The sequence below is a fragment of the Oryctolagus cuniculus genome, chromosome 3, assembly GCF_051225735.1.
Source record: "Oryctolagus cuniculus isolate XC-2025 breed Fujian yellow rabbit chromosome 3, ASM5122573v1, whole genome shotgun sequence".
Taxonomy (NCBI): Eukaryota; Metazoa; Chordata; class Mammalia; order Lagomorpha; family Leporidae; genus Oryctolagus; species Oryctolagus cuniculus.
The window spans coordinates 74,787,344-74,803,032 of record NC_142869.1 but is presented as its reverse complement, the minus strand read 5'-3'; the positions used below and the strand labels follow the sequence as shown (position 1 = coordinate 74,803,032).

The 15,689-nt window shown below is 39.5% G+C and overlaps 1 protein-coding gene across 1 annotated transcript in view; it reads right to left on the bottom strand.

Moving 5' to 3' along the window:
• Nucleotides 1-12,156, bottom strand: part of SCN7A (sodium voltage-gated channel alpha subunit 7) — a 97,032-nt gene extending 84,876 nt beyond the window's left edge. The window contains exon 1 of the mRNA XM_089328249.1: nucleotides 11,820-12,156. The gene's annotated coding sequence lies outside the window, so the exon portion shown is untranslated. The remainder of the gene's footprint in view (nucleotides 1-11,819) is intronic.
• Between the last annotated feature and the right edge of the window lie 3,533 nt (nucleotides 12,157-15,689).

Below are 15,689 nucleotides of genomic sequence, written 5' to 3'. Positions count from 1 at the left end.
CGTTACTTACTTGTCTTTTATCAACAGACTCAGATGTTATTCTTGCTACTTTTAATTTGCTTGTTTCTATCTTTTTCTTCAAAAATTATCTCTAACTTACCATGTTTAAACACAATAATGAAAATTTTAATGGCATTCCAAAATGCCCAATGCAAAATATCAACCATACTATAAAAGTTGCAGTTGTTCAAGAACCACAGCCCTCCTATCCTCTCCTGCAACCTGACATTCCGTTATTTTCTTGAAGGATTAAACGTGATAGATTATAACTCCTGGATAGTCAACATGGTAATAATAATCTGTCCACAGATGCCCAGATTCTAGTTAGGGATAGAAGAAACTGATGTTATTCTTTTTGTTATCAATGTAATCCAAAAACTTGTCACAATTATTACGTAATGATTTCATCTCCCAAGAGTAGAATGATTTCTATGTGGGCAGACTGATTGAATGGCAGTCTACTGGATAGATCTAATATCTCATAGAAAATAGTCATGAATACCAGGGAATATACAAGCTATAGTGTCTGAAACTGACTCAGGCTTCCCTACAGTTGTTGGATAACTAGCTTATATTTCGATTTTCACTGTATTTACATCCCTTAAGTATGACTGTCAGTTTCTTTATTCTAACTCTTTCTTGTCCCTGACATGGTTTTAGTCTTTCCAAATTTTAATAAAAAAATGATTTTTGACTCATATCTTTCGATTCTTTGCAGTTGTGCCCATAATTCAGTCAATTTTGGTTAAAATGTCTGCCTGATCTAAGGTGGTCTTATTGTCCCACTTGTAGGCTTTTTGTGACCCCCAATTTCCAGATTGTGTAACTCCATCCTTCTTTATTTCTCTTGTCCTAATCACTCTCAGACCCTTGGAACACTTTATTGGAATATGCTATCTTAGAGAATGAAGTTGTAAAAGGTGAAAGATGTATGCATTTTGAAGAGAAACAGGAGTATTAAAGTTGTAAAGAAATATGTTTCTCCATAAAATAAGCATATACATTGTTTTACAATATAGTATAAGTTTTTATTTCAGATATGTTATAGTGAGCTCTGATTTTTTTATCCAAAAGATTGTTCATAAAGTTCTTTCAGCTATAAACTATATGGTAATAAGCTGAACCAGGTTGTCATGCTTTTGACATTCATTTATTTAGTAGTTATTTGGGGAACATATATTTAATAAGTGTCAAGCACAGTACCAGGCAGCAGCATTAGAATCATTAATAAAATACAGTCACAGAATTCAAGGACAAGGGAAAAGACATTTAGACAACTAAAAACAAATTCTTACACTGTGCATATCTGATAATGATCAACATTTCAAGAGGAACAGAGATTGAAATTGAAATCATCCCAAGGGGCCAGTGCTGTGGCACAGCAGGTTAACACCCTGGCCTGAAGCGCCAGCATCCCATATGGGCACCCATTCAAGACCTGGCTGCTCTACTTCCAATGCAGCTCTCTGCTATGGCCTGGGAAAGCGGTGGAAGATGGCCCAAGTCCTTTTCTCTGCACCCACGTGTGAGACCCGGAGGAAGCTCCTGGCTTTGGATCGGCACAGATCCGGTTGTTGTGGTCTATTGGGGAGTGAACCAATGGGTGGAAGACCTCTCTCTCTCTCTGCCTCTCCTCCCTGTGTAACTCTTTCAAATAAATAAATAAATCTTTAAAACAAATAAAATCATCCGAAACACTGGTGGACCAGGATTCTATCTACTGTCCATCAAATTGTCCAATAATCTGAGAACATCTGGAGACAATGGGCATAGTGAGGGGTTCCTCCTTCTTGAGGAAGGGAGCAATATAAAACATTAATCTTCAGGACAATAGTCAACTTGCAGCAGTCAGATTAAAAGTTTACAGGGTGCCAGATAACCACACCAAATCTCCCTATCTGCATCTGAAAGCCAATTTACTAAGAGCAATGAACATATAGGAGCTTACTGGTGGTCAAAATACCAGATCAGTTGAAAAGAGATCCTCTCAAGGGTCTCTTGCCTCACCAAGAAACCCCTGATAGTATGATAAGGCAACAGGAAGAGAAGTGGCCAAGAACACAGTGAAGTTGGTTCAACTTTAAATGTTCCCACCTGAAGATAATGAAAGTCTTTGGCTCCCTACCCATGAGCTTGGGAAACTGTCGTATTCCAACATTCTAAACCCCTCACTATGCCCATTGTCTCCAGATGTTCTCAAAACCGCTGCTGCTCTATGAAGTCATTCTAGGATTTCTGAAGTATCCCTTGTTATCCCACCAAAATGAGCAAGTTGTAAAAGAGCCAGGATTTTCTTAGAATTCTATTTCTGGTTGATGCAATCTGTCAGATCCTTGACCAAAAATTCCTGGCCAGTGGCCACAAGAGAATTTAACAAGGAAAAGTAAAATATTCTCTTCTCCTTTCCATAGGAACACAAAGGAGTCATTTTCATGCAACTAGATGGACTCAAGACTTTAATTTAAATTTTTTGTAAACATTCCAGAATCAGGTCCATCCCTGGAGATGTGATCCTTTCAGAACCAGCTGACCACTCGAGTGTCCTCCTAATCTGTGCTTTGACTATTGGATTTCCTTGAACCTTCATTGTTGTCCAGCTTCTTGGCACTGGAACAAGGACCACAGATTCATAAACTATACACTAAATCTACAACCAGATAGAAAAGTTTCAAACATTTTGTCATATATGGCCAATCATAAACTCAGGCACCTCATCTGGCTCTGTGTAAGGTTAGATGGATGCAAAGCCTTAACATTGTAAAAGACTCTGAGAAGCTAAACAGATGGGACAAGGCCAAATCTGTAATGCATAAGACCTGGAACCTCTACGATGATAAAACTGGTGAAAGGAGGGCAGCCTCTGGTGAACTCCCTGGTGCTGAGAGCTGTAGAGAACTCAAATCCTCTCAGTGCAGTGGTTTTGAATCCTCCTTGCTTCTGACTGCATATCAGAAATCTCCTAGGGCTAATAATGAAAATCTAGGACTTGGTGGAACAACTTGGCTAGGCTATTTCAGAATATCTTGGGCTGTGATCCCTGAAGATGAATCTGACGCAGTCTGAGAGGCAGAAAGATCCCTTCATCTGAAGAATGGCACTTCACCCAAACACCCTCATAAAACGGACACATCATTATATTCTCTTTGGTTGTTTTTTCTCATCTGATTTTCTGAGTAGGAGCAATGAGGCATCTACCAGAATTGCTGAGGAAAATATGTTTCACAGCATGCCTTCTCCAAAAGATACATACTCTTCACCACTTTGGGCCTCTGCTTCCCCTCAGCTCTCTGGCTTTCCTCATTCTTTGAGTGCCTGTTTGGCAATGACTTTCCATTTTCATTTAGGCAACAGAGATCCTGGTACAAGACAGCTATAAACTCTGAAACCAAAGATACACAGTTGGGACATCCACCTTTTCTTGTAGCTCCCACTAAACTTGGGGATAACAACTCTATCCTTTGCCTTCTACCTATCCTATCCTTTCCAAACCATTCAATCTCATCTTTAAGTAGTGTGATGCCAAGTATCTGGTTGAAGATTACTTATGATGTCCTCTTTCCTTGTCAAAATTCTCCTGAGCTGGATGATGAGTTTCATGGTTACCCCATCAGTGAGTCAATGGTAGTCCTCTCCATTCTAAGCTCCCAGGGTAGAGGCCATGCCAACAGTATTCTGTATCTACAACTTAAGCTGCATTTTTTTTGAGAAAATGTGTGTAGGGATGAAAGATGACACAGAAGTTAATATTTTTCTTCTACTACTTGCAAATGCTACCCCTGTCCCTTAGTTTGATTCCTAGAATAGAGCATGCCAGTAATGCAGTCAGGCTCTGGAGACAGAGTCTCCGCAAGTAGGGGATGGAGTCACACATACTTTCTTTCCATCTTAGGAAAATGAAAATACAGAATCTAAATAATGCATCTTTATGCTTTCTGTAAAGCTGGAAGAGAAAGAAATGTTAGATTAGCTTTGCCAAAGAAACTGTAGGAAATTTTTTTTTACAAGATACCTAATGAATTTCCAAAAAGACTTAGGCTAGCACAGAAGGATGCAGGCTACAGAGCAATATAGACAAATGAAGAATAAATAAAGCAAAATAAACAAATTAGGGCAGTGGATCCATTAAGCAATAATATCTCAAGTGCCTATTTACTCTGACATGAAATATGAAATAGGAATAAAATGGCATCTTAGTAGTTTTCAAACTATCTTGAAACAATGGTGCTCTATATTAGACCTGGATAATACATCAGTCCTATTGAACCAGTGGCATTCAAATAATCATAAAGAAAAATGTGAATAAGAAGCCCATGAAAACAAGTCAACATAGGGCTAAAAGGTACCAACTCCATGTAATGTAACATAGAGAATTAATGTGATCATTAAATAGAATCTAGATCATTAAGAATGTAGGAAATCATACCTGCTGACCAATTAAGCAATTTAGTGACCAATTTAGATGATCATTTTTGTTGGTTGAGGCCACTTGACTGTACTTAATAGATACAAGACAGCTTATAGTTCATTTTTCCCACACTGCAAAAATACTCACAGTAAAATTCTCTGATGCAGGATTTTCTCATAGACCTCTCTGACTAGAATCCTTCTGCCCCCAACAGTTTAGAACTTAAATGATATGTGATGCAGTGCTTTTTTTTTTAAATGGGAGGCTATGCAAATATTATCATTGGCTTCTAGGAAGTAGAAGCCTGTAAGAAAAGATGACTGAAGCTAATGAGATTCTGAACTTATGTGGATAAATTTAAAACAATAATTTTAGTGGTAAAACTCTATAGAGACATAATTGAGACTCATCTCAATGAATGAGACCTTTCCAATTTTTAAAATTTAAGATAAATAAATTTCCAGTAATTCATACATACAGATTTAGGAACATAATGATATTTCCCACCCTTCCCTATCTCTTGCCCATGCTCCCACACTTCCTCCTCCTACCTCTCTTATTCCTGTTCTTAATTTTTGCAATGCTATACTTTCAGTTTACTTTATACTAATAAGATTAACCCTACATTAAGTAAAGAGTTCAAAAAATAGTAAGAAGTAAAAAATACTGTTCCTCAACAGTAGAGGATGCCACAGAAGTGAATGAAACCTTCTACAAGCTAGGATACAGAGGCACCCAGCACCCTCATCCAGTTCAGGTAAGAGTTAAGTTGGTGCAGTTTTAAAGAGCAATTTGTTGGGGCTGGCGCCACGGCTAACTTGGCTAATCCTCCCCCTGCGGTGCCAGCATCCCATATGGGCGCCAGGTTCTAGTCCCGCTGGCTCCTCTTCCAGTCCAGCTCTCTGCTGTGGCCTGGCATGGCAGTGGAGGTTGGCCCAAGTACTTGGCCCCTGCACCCATGTGGGAGACCAGAAATAAGCACCCGGCTCCTGGCTTTGTAGTGGCCATTTAGGGGGTGAACCAACAGAAGGAAGACCTTCCTCTCTGTCTCTCTCACTGTCTATAACTCTACCTGAAAAAGAAAAAAAAAGACAACTTGTCAATATTTTCCCTAATAAGTTATTTGTACTCATTGGTTCAGTAATTAAACTACCTAATGAAAATTCTTGAAGTTTGAGAAGTCATATTTGTGAAAAGATTTATCATAGCATACTTTTAATTCCAAACACTAGAATCAACCTATTGACACTAAGGAGCTAATACCATAAATTCTAGCATGTTACTATCATGGAATACTGGTCAGTAATAAAGAATGACAGATAGATCTATGCTCATGGAGGACTACCCACTCAATCAACTACTAGGTGGAAAAACACAGTTGAGAACAACTTGCATCACCCATCTTCAAATAAAGTGGTTTTTAAATTTTTTCATTTAGTTGTTTTGAAATTTACAGATAACATTATGTTTTTAGTCTGTGCAATATAGTATGGAGTGTATATATATATATATATATATATTCTTGAATGACTGAATCTCACCAATTAACCGATATATTACATCACACAGATATTATTTTGATAGCACATAACAATAACTCTCTTTGCATTTTTAAATAACATAATATATGGTCAATTTATATTGTCATTAACTATAGTCACCTTTTTGTACCACAGATCTCTTTAAATTTATTCCTTTTATCTAACTTTAGTTAGATATTCCTAGACCAACATCTTCCCATCCCCTCTACATACCTCACCCTCCCATCGCTATCAACATACTCTCAGCTTATTATATACACAGAGCTATATATGCTAGTGTGTGCATGCTTCACCTACTAGAAGTTAATAAGCCTTTATATCTATAGAAAGAAACAAAAAGGGCATCAAGATTCTATTGTTTTCAGCTAATATTTCTGTACTACTTAAGCAGAACTCTTCATGTATGTCTATTACCAAAACACAGAGATGAACGTTTGTACACTGAAGCTTTGGGTATAAAGTACAGCTTGGTTGAAATTGCAACAATCCCCCTGGAATTCTACAGCCATTTGTGTGGATGGATGCTTTTTAATTTCCTCTTAACTCACTTGATTTTCTGCTTTTGGATTATTTTTCCACGAGTTATTTACTTACACATTAGTTTTGATATCTGATACCTATTCCAGTACGCATCCTTTCAGACAGTTTGTCTAGCTTAACAATTCACTTTTGCAACCTTGTTCTTGGACATGGATTCTACACACAGCCATGCCATGTTCTGTTCTCAGGTCATCTCATTTTGGCTTCCTGTCTGATTCCTCAATATATCAACAATTCTGGTTTCAATTCTCTCACTCTGACAATTTCAGCCAACATATCCCTAGACTATGTTATCTTGTGGAAGAAATTGTAAATAAGCAGCTTTATCAAAAAAATAAGTATGTGTTGCCTATTGTATAAAATTTTATATATGATAAAAACAATTGTATATATTCATGGGGTACAATGTGATGATGTATGCACATACATATTGTGGGATGATTAAATCAAACTGATCATTACAACCATAGCACACGTACTTATCATTTACTTGTGAAAACATTCCAAATCTGCTATTTTAATAGTTTTGAAATACAAAATACATCATTAGTTTGCTATTGCCACCATACTGTGCCATATATCACTACCTGAAACATGGTATACTTTGACCAACATTTCCCTTTCCCTCATCTACGCCTCTTCTCTGAGCTTCCAGTAACTTCCATTCTCCTCTCTACTTCTGCGTTTAGCTTTGGAAGTTTCCACATGAATGAGATCATACAGCCCAGCTGATCCAATCTTCTGTGTCTGTGGGTTCTGCATTCATGGATTTCATCAAATGTGGTTCAGAATTATTCAGAAAAAAAATGCATTTGTACTGATCATATATTTATTTTCTTGTCAATATCCCCTAAAGATACAATATACGAACTCTGTAGCACTTATATTGTGTAAGGTATTATAAATAACCTAGAGAGGATTTAAAGTATAAAGGAGATATGCAAAAGGTTAAATAAAAATATCACATCATTTCATATAAAAGGATTTGAACATTCTCAGATTGTGGTATATAGTGGGGGTCCTGGAATTAACCCTCCAGAGGTACTGAACAGCCATATTTGTCTTTTTATCACTTAGCATAATGTCCTCCAGAATCATCAACATTGTCACAATAAGTGTTTATTCAAATAAATTGAAGTCAGTACACCAAAGAGATATGCAAGTTCATTGCAGCATTATTTATAACAGCTAGATATGGAACCAACCTAAGCTTCAATCAGTGAATGAACCTAGAGACCATCATGCTAAGTGAAAACAAAAAACAATCATTTTTTTCTTCATCTTAAAAAAGAATAATTTTTGTTTTTGTGATGTTATTTGTTTTGGTTGTGATTCTTAAGAATTTAAATTTAGGCTTCTACCCTGAATTAAATAACCAGGATATCACCTAGTATGTAAATAAGCACCAGCAAAAACCAAGGAGACATGTCCCCTCTCTTCTCAAAGTGAAAAGTCCTCTTTGGAGAAACAAACTCCCTGCAAAGTGTAATAAATTTAGATTCTAGCAATGGTTCATTACAATCAGGAGCTGAGGTCTTTGCCAGTGACTCCTTTCCAGGGAGGATGAGTGCAGTCATGCACATTCAGAAAGGCACAGTCAATCTATACTCCTTACTAGAAGAGTGGACAGATACATGACAAAAGTCGGAGACCAGCACCCATCTCAAAGTCACACTCAAGAATGATTTCAAGGAAAGTTCAGTGAATATGTGGAGGCTTGGAGAGGATACACAGGACATTAATACTTGGTAGAAGATGCAGTCTCACTACGGTGAGCCATTGTGACTGACCAGACAACAGAGACAGGGAAGGGTCCCAGAAACGAAAAAGAAAACTTCTTTGTTTTCAATACATTAATTTCAGCTTCCCTATGAAACTCCATGGTTCACTAACAGGGTTCCTTGTTCTGTGATATGATGGAAACTTCCATGTTGTGCATGTCCAGTACACAAAACAAGCATGTTGGGGAAAAGTCAGAATCTCTCTGTTCGTTCAAGCTAACTATTCTTATGACCCTTGTCAGCCAGAAGCCAAAAGACAGAAGCCAGAGCTCAAAAGAGAGGAATCCACTGTTGCCCCTATTTGTGTCACGCAAAGGAGATTCTGTCATGAATGTAACTTGGATACTCACCAGCATCACAAGAGCTTTTTTGATCTATAGTTTTAGATGCCACTGAATCTACAAAACACATCTTTTCAAATTTTACAATTGGCACATTTACTGGAATCCTGGAGACCTCTTACAGAGTCTGTATGCTTTTCCAGGAATCCCCCCCTCCCAGAAACCACTCTCAAATATGGACCCAAATGTACAAACCCACACCTTAAATGGGAGTGCAACTAGAGAGAAAATCGCAATATAATAGAGTGAACATGACTCTGAGTGTCAAAAATAGGGCTCTGGGGTCCAGGGAAGAGAGCAGATAGGGATTGGAGACAAAATTAGAACCAGTAATCTGGTGCTTAGAGCATGAAGCCTCTGGGAAAACTCAGAGAATGAGAGGTTGGTGGTCTGGGAGGTTTGCTCTACTGTTTAAAGCAGAAAGGATGTAATATAGTACTCAACACAACATTTAATCAGGGGACAGCGGTCCCTAAATCAGTATCATCTGCTATTCTAGTTTAAAATCCATCCCAATCTCAGACATTTCTGTCAAAATTTCTATCTGAGAGGCTTCAGTTTCAGTGTTTCTGTCAAGCTCTTTGATGCTGATGCAACCAGACAAGTATGTGATTTGCACTACATTCAGAGGTATCCTGTCCACACAGCTAGTGATCCTAAGCCAACACCAGGCCAACTCAACCCAGTTAGAGAGACCACACAGACAATAGGGATGTCATTATCTAGGGCTATTATAATGGAGTGTACCAAGATGGAGCCAGGTTTTTTAAAAGAGTAATTAAACAAATGCATGGAAATCACAATTTTAGCTGGGTCAGGAGATATGCATGAGCTGAAAAATTCTCCTAAAAGCTTTTGGATAAAAACCTTTCCTTTTACTTCAGAGGCTCCCTCTTTGACTGTTACTAAGATGAGATATACTTACCTGACATTGGTTAACCCACACTAATAGAAGGGGATCAAGGCAGAGAAAACTAAGTCCCATGTGACCATAGGTGACTGAGCACCACTGACAGCTGGTGGAGGTGGGCAAGGGTTACGGACATCTCTGTCACAAATAGCTCAAACTGCTATAGCCTATTGGGACAAAATGGGATCAGGCTCCCAGAAACCAAAGAGTGTCCCTTTTAGACGAATGCTTCCATAACCAACTCTTAAGAGAGGGTCCAACATGGTAGTAGAGAGATCTAGGTTCGTCTCTGATTGCCCAGTTATGATGCAAATGTTATGCCAGTGAAATCTGGAACTAGGTTGTATTAGGACAGTTCTTTCCTAAGTGAGGGATTGAGGAAAATACAGTTGTTTTTTTAACTGTTTGTTTCTAGGACGCATAGCCATGTATTCATTCTACTTGGGCAAAATCAATGAGAATATATGTCAACTACCTTTCCAAAATTTCTACTGCATTAGACTATGGAGACAATGCCCAGTTCCTAATTCTTTGCTCTATCTTCAGTTCTCCAATGGAGACTGATTCAGCAGCAGGTCCAGGGGCCCAACTGTGTTATCTGGGATCTACTGGGCCCTTTTCCAGAGCCTATGTCCATCTTAAGGTCTTTCTTCCACCACTTTAAACATGTCCATGGAAAACAATGGACTCACTCTACCTCTTTCCTGAGTGCAATATTTTAAGAAACCTCTGCAGTTAAGAGTATTTATGACTAAATTTTGATTTCTCCTATTATTAATTTGCAGAACAAATAAATTATGCAATATCCAACATACTTAATAATTTCATTCCCAAGAAGTGGAACCCCACACACACCCCTAAAACAACATTTAAAAAGACAAAGGAGGCAAAGCATATTTGGACAATTTACAAGAATGTTTGAATATGAGTGTCTAGCCATGGCACATCCTTTTTAAGAATGGAGGTTAAAATATACTTTAAATTGTACAGCTGGCAAAAAATAAACTTGAATTTGACTTCCTCTTGGTTATTCTAGAGAAGCATAGGAAAGCCTTCTTTATTCTCATATTGAATTTGATTTAACATGCAAACCAGAATGGTAGATAGAAACTGAGTTATTCCTTAATGCAACCAACAGTTATACATGATATTTCTTTCACAAAACATTTCATGTAATATCTGTCAGTTAATCCTTAGAATTTTTTAATATATCATGTACAGATAAGAAAAACAAAGCTTCATCAACTGAAGCAGTTTACTTCATCTGCACACAAATGGAAATCAAGTATTACAATTCTAAATTCCAAAGTCTCTTTCATTGTATTTCCAGCTCATTTGTTGATTAGCCTGGTAACCTCACCAAATGACTTCATATAAACCTTATGTTTCTTATTTGTAGAATTAGTAGCTAGATTATGAAACCTTTGGTCATAGCAAGTTTGCTACCCAGGACTCAGTTTATTACAGACTCTCCTCTCCTTCAGCTTTGCCATAATCTACTCTCTTGAACGATAATCAGGAGGAACCTCTCAAAAAGCAATGCCAAATGCCTTTCATTTCAAGATATTTTTCTGACCAATATCCACACTTGATTCCATCATTTCCATTAATGAAGGGCCTTCAATCTATTATTCACATGGATTCATCATTTGTTCTCTTTTCATCAATGTCTCAAGTATTGGAGGTAACATAACTAGAGTCACATCATCACTTCTAAAACAAAACCTCCAGAAGGTATGCATTTTCACAGTTTAAAAAAACAGGAAAAAGAAAAACCAAATCCTCACTGCCCTATTGCTGCAAACAATACCTATGACTACCTGTTTAAACTGAGCATTTCCAATGATATCGATGCCTCTACTTTTACATTGGCAATTCTTACGTGAAAAGCACTGACCTTGAAATCACTAAAGTACTTAGAATGAAAGAAGAAATCCATTGGAAAAAGCATACTTCATTTTGCTTAACCTTTCATTCCTTCTACACTATCTTTGTGTCACATAATACAAGTCATATAAGGTTTCTAGAAATAGTATACTCAGAGAGAATCTTGGTTTAGCAGCTTACCTGGTGGGATGAGATAACTGACCGCACACTCAGCATAGAGCAAACCCCACAGACCACTGCTGCTCTCAGAATAGCTCTCTTAACTCATACCCAGAGTCTTCAACTTCCATCCTCCTGTGGGGACCCTAAGGGTGTGCAGGGGGTGGGGCAGATTGGGGGGTGGGAAAGGCAGGCCGCAGATGGTGCCTATCACTTTCCTGGGGCTGGGCGTGACAGCAAGAAAAAGGCACTTACTTGCTACCAAATGACAGGTCGCCACCAGCACCTAAGGGACCCCTGAGAAGCAGGGCTCCTTGGAGCTCTGGCCTCCTTCTGGGCTTCCCTCTCTTCACAGATCCCTCTGGTTTCCTGAGTTCTGATTGCTTAGAAGGTGTTGCTCGGCAGGCAGGCGTCTGCTCCCTACAGGGGCTAACACTCAGGCCACAGCTGAGCCCCACTGAATTACCAGCTGCAAAACCAGTCACCGGGTGGCTTCCCAAGACTGACCCCAGACCCGCTGCCCAGATGCCAAGTGGAGCCGCGCCCGCCGCTTGAAAGCTGTTTTTGTCTCCTTCCCACGTCCCCCCTCCCCTCTCCCAGCCACGCCACTCTCTCCCCCGCCCTCATCCCCAGGCCAGTGCGAGACTTCAGCCCGGATCGGGCGTGGGCGGGGAGATCTTGATGGGATCCGCTGCGGAGGCAATAGCAGCGGCAGCTGTGGCGTCTGCTCTACCTACCTGGGCGAGGAGGGGCGAGAGATTCGGGGATTGGTGAGGAGGAGGGAGCTGAGATAACACTAGGAGGGTTTACGGTAATTAAGAGAAAAGCCATAGAAGAGCCGGCTGCGGTTAAATTGGGGAGGTGGGTAATGAAAAGCATGGTGAGGAGAGGGGAAGAGAGGAAGGCAGCACAGTTAGGCTCTGTATCTGCAGTTGTTTCTCTCGCGCCTTGCCTCGCTACCCCTCTGCAGCTTACAGGGGCAATTGTCAACGTGCAACATCGCAATCTGGACAGGGCTGTGATGACTGTGTGCTGTTGTGTGTGCAGGTGTGTAGCTGTTAAGGAAGAGACAGCTAGAGCTACTATAATCTCCTACCTCCAGATTTCTTTCCTACTGTGGTGATTTGAAACACAAGAGATAGAGGAAAAATTGTGCATACTTTTAAAACCTGGGGAACTACAGTGCAGTTTTGTAGGAGAAGGGAAGAGGGGTGCTGGGTCTTTTCCAAAAAGGAGTTTGGAAAAATTGTTGCCACACCACAGAACATTCATTCTCTAACCCTTTTATCAGACAGCACATTATTTAATCCAAAAATCAGCGTATCTATAAATAACAAGAAGTTTTAAAGCATTTAATCCAATACCATCCTTACACTTAAAAAAATCAGGAATGATTATTTTGCAGAATCAAGCACCCACTCGTGTTCTTTTTCTTCTTCAGGCTTTTTATTTTTACCTTCACTTTTCAAAGGTCTTTTTAAATTTTATTTAAGGTATACAAAAAAGTATTCCACAACGTATAGTTTTCCAGCTTCACTTCTCCACACTGTGATGACGATGCAAGCACATTTTGTAGTGTGTTAGGACTTTCCCCTGAAGCAATCATAACGAAGCATACTTTCTGAACTACTAAAATTCTATGCTCCTGGCAGTACATTCAAATATAATATGAACTTTAGAAACTTAGCAATACTCATACAAAAAGCTTCAGTAAGATATTTGGAAATAAGTAAAGAGAAGCATTGCTTTCTATGAGTGTAACACTGGCAGTCCCTCATAAGGTATTGCACAAAACAAGAGGCAAACACAAGGGAAACCAATGTAATGAGTCTCTAGTCTACGTTCAGCAACATTTCTGTTGTTCTGGAACAAATATTTTGCTATTACTGTTGGGTGACACTGCTGGGCTAGATCTGAAATATCTTGGTAATGTTTCTGCTCCTAGTAGTGAACTGAGAAACATAATCTCTTTCCTCCTCCTGCACTATCCAGCACACTGAATTTCTCAGCCAAGAGAAGTGGTGGTTAGAGAGGCCCGTTTTCCACTCTTTTACCTTAAGAAACTTACAATCGTGTGTTCCATGTGCTTCTTAAGGGTATTCAGAAAAAAATGGAAGCTCTAAACCCCCATTCTCTGCCTTTTCAGGAGAAATCGCTATTTCTAACTAAACCTGAGCCAGTTGGCTTCCTGGGTTCATTACTTTCCTTGTAGCCTATTTAAATGCGGTTGTTTAATTCTAACCACACAGGTGTTACTGCAGGAAAGTACATGGACCTGGTGGTTTCATTCTCAATCCACATGAATACATCAGGGTTTACAAAACAATCTATTTTTTTTTTTTTTTTTAATTTTTGACAGGCAGAGTGGACAGTGAGAGAGAGACAGAGAGAGAAAGGTCTTCCTTTGCCGTTGGTTCACCCTCCAATGGCCGCCGCTGCAGCCGGCGCACCGTGCTGATCCGATGGCAGGAGCCAGGATCCAGGTGCTTTTCCTGGTCTCCCATGGGGTGCAGGGCCCAAGCACCTGGGCCATCCTCCACTGCACTCCCTGGCCATAGCAGAGAGCTGGCCTGGAAGAGGGGCAACCGGGACAGAATCCGGCGCCCCAACCGGGACTAGAACCCGGTGTGCCGGCGCCGCAAGGTGGAGGATTAGCCTGTTGAGCCACGGCGCCGGCTTTACAAAACAATCTATTAAAAAAAAAAAAAAAGACAAGAAAACAAGTGTTCCCAAACCTAAAAAAAATTTAAAAAATCAAATCTGCCTTTGAGTGAAAATATGTCCTCCAGCTCTACCATCCTTTTCCTTTTCTGATCATAATAATCTTCTGACTCTATGACTTTATTATTTATTAAAAATTTACTTTTTTTGTTGGCAGTCTTCCCCTCCGTCTGAACTCTTGCTGTCATTCTTAATAACTCTTCATCTATTTGAATACAAGGAACATTGTATGAAACATCCAATGTCCAAAGCCCTGATTTCATCCCTAATAAATTACATTTTCTCCATGCTATTTAACTATTAATTTCCACACTCACACTTTGAATCTTGTCATAGTTAGCAACTGCTTTGTCTTTCTCTATACTGCTGATCTGTTGCACTAAATATCTATTGCTTATTTGTTTATTTTTTCTTGTTCCACTAAGATGCATACTGCTTGACAGCTAGCACTTGTTTATTCCACACTGCCCAGTGGTGCTTAGAACAGAGGGTGTAAAGTATTAGCTACACAGTAAATTTGCTAAAGGAATTGTCACCAAGTGTACCTAGTCAATGTGAGCTTCCAGGAAGAATGAAGTGATTCACTTTAGGATCTGGCCATAGTTCACAGTAATGTGAAGAACATAAGAAATTTTTTTTTTTTTGACAGGCAGAGTGGACAGTGAGAGAGAGAGACAGAGAGAAAGGTATTCCTTGTCCGTTGGTTCACTCCCCAATGGCCGCTGTGGCCGGTGTGCTGCAGCCTGCACACCGTGCTGATCCAATGCCAGGAGCCAGGTGCTTCTCCTGGTCTCCCATGTGGGTGCAGGGCCCAAGGACTTGGGCCATTCTCCACTGCACTACCGGGCCACAGCAGAGAGCTGGACTGGAAGAGGGGCAACCGGGACAGAAACCGGCGCCCTGACCGGGACTAGAACCCGGGATTCCGGTGCCGCAGGCGGAGGATTATCCTATTGAGCCGTGGCACCAGCCAAAGAATTGTATTTTGATTTTGTTCTTTTTAATCTCTGATACTTAAATATGTTAATGCTTTTTAAATAAGTAAATATGACAACTTCCCCTGGCTGCAGAATCTTGATACAAAGTACAAGCCTGCCTGAAAAGAAACAACAAAAATAAAAAAGTCAAATTTATTCATGGTGAATACAAAGAGACTCAGAGAAAGAAAGCACTCAACATCAAAAAGATGTGTATTTTATAATAGCCATTCCAACAGGTGTGAGGTACACTCATTATATCATTATCCAAAAGATAAATGATAGCAACTGTGAGGAAGTAGAGAAAAGAGAACCCTTGTATGCTGTTGGAAATTGGTTTAACCATTTTGGAAAATGGACATTCCTAAAAATAGAATTACATGTGATCTGGAAATCTCACATAGTCAAAGAAATTGAAACTGGTATG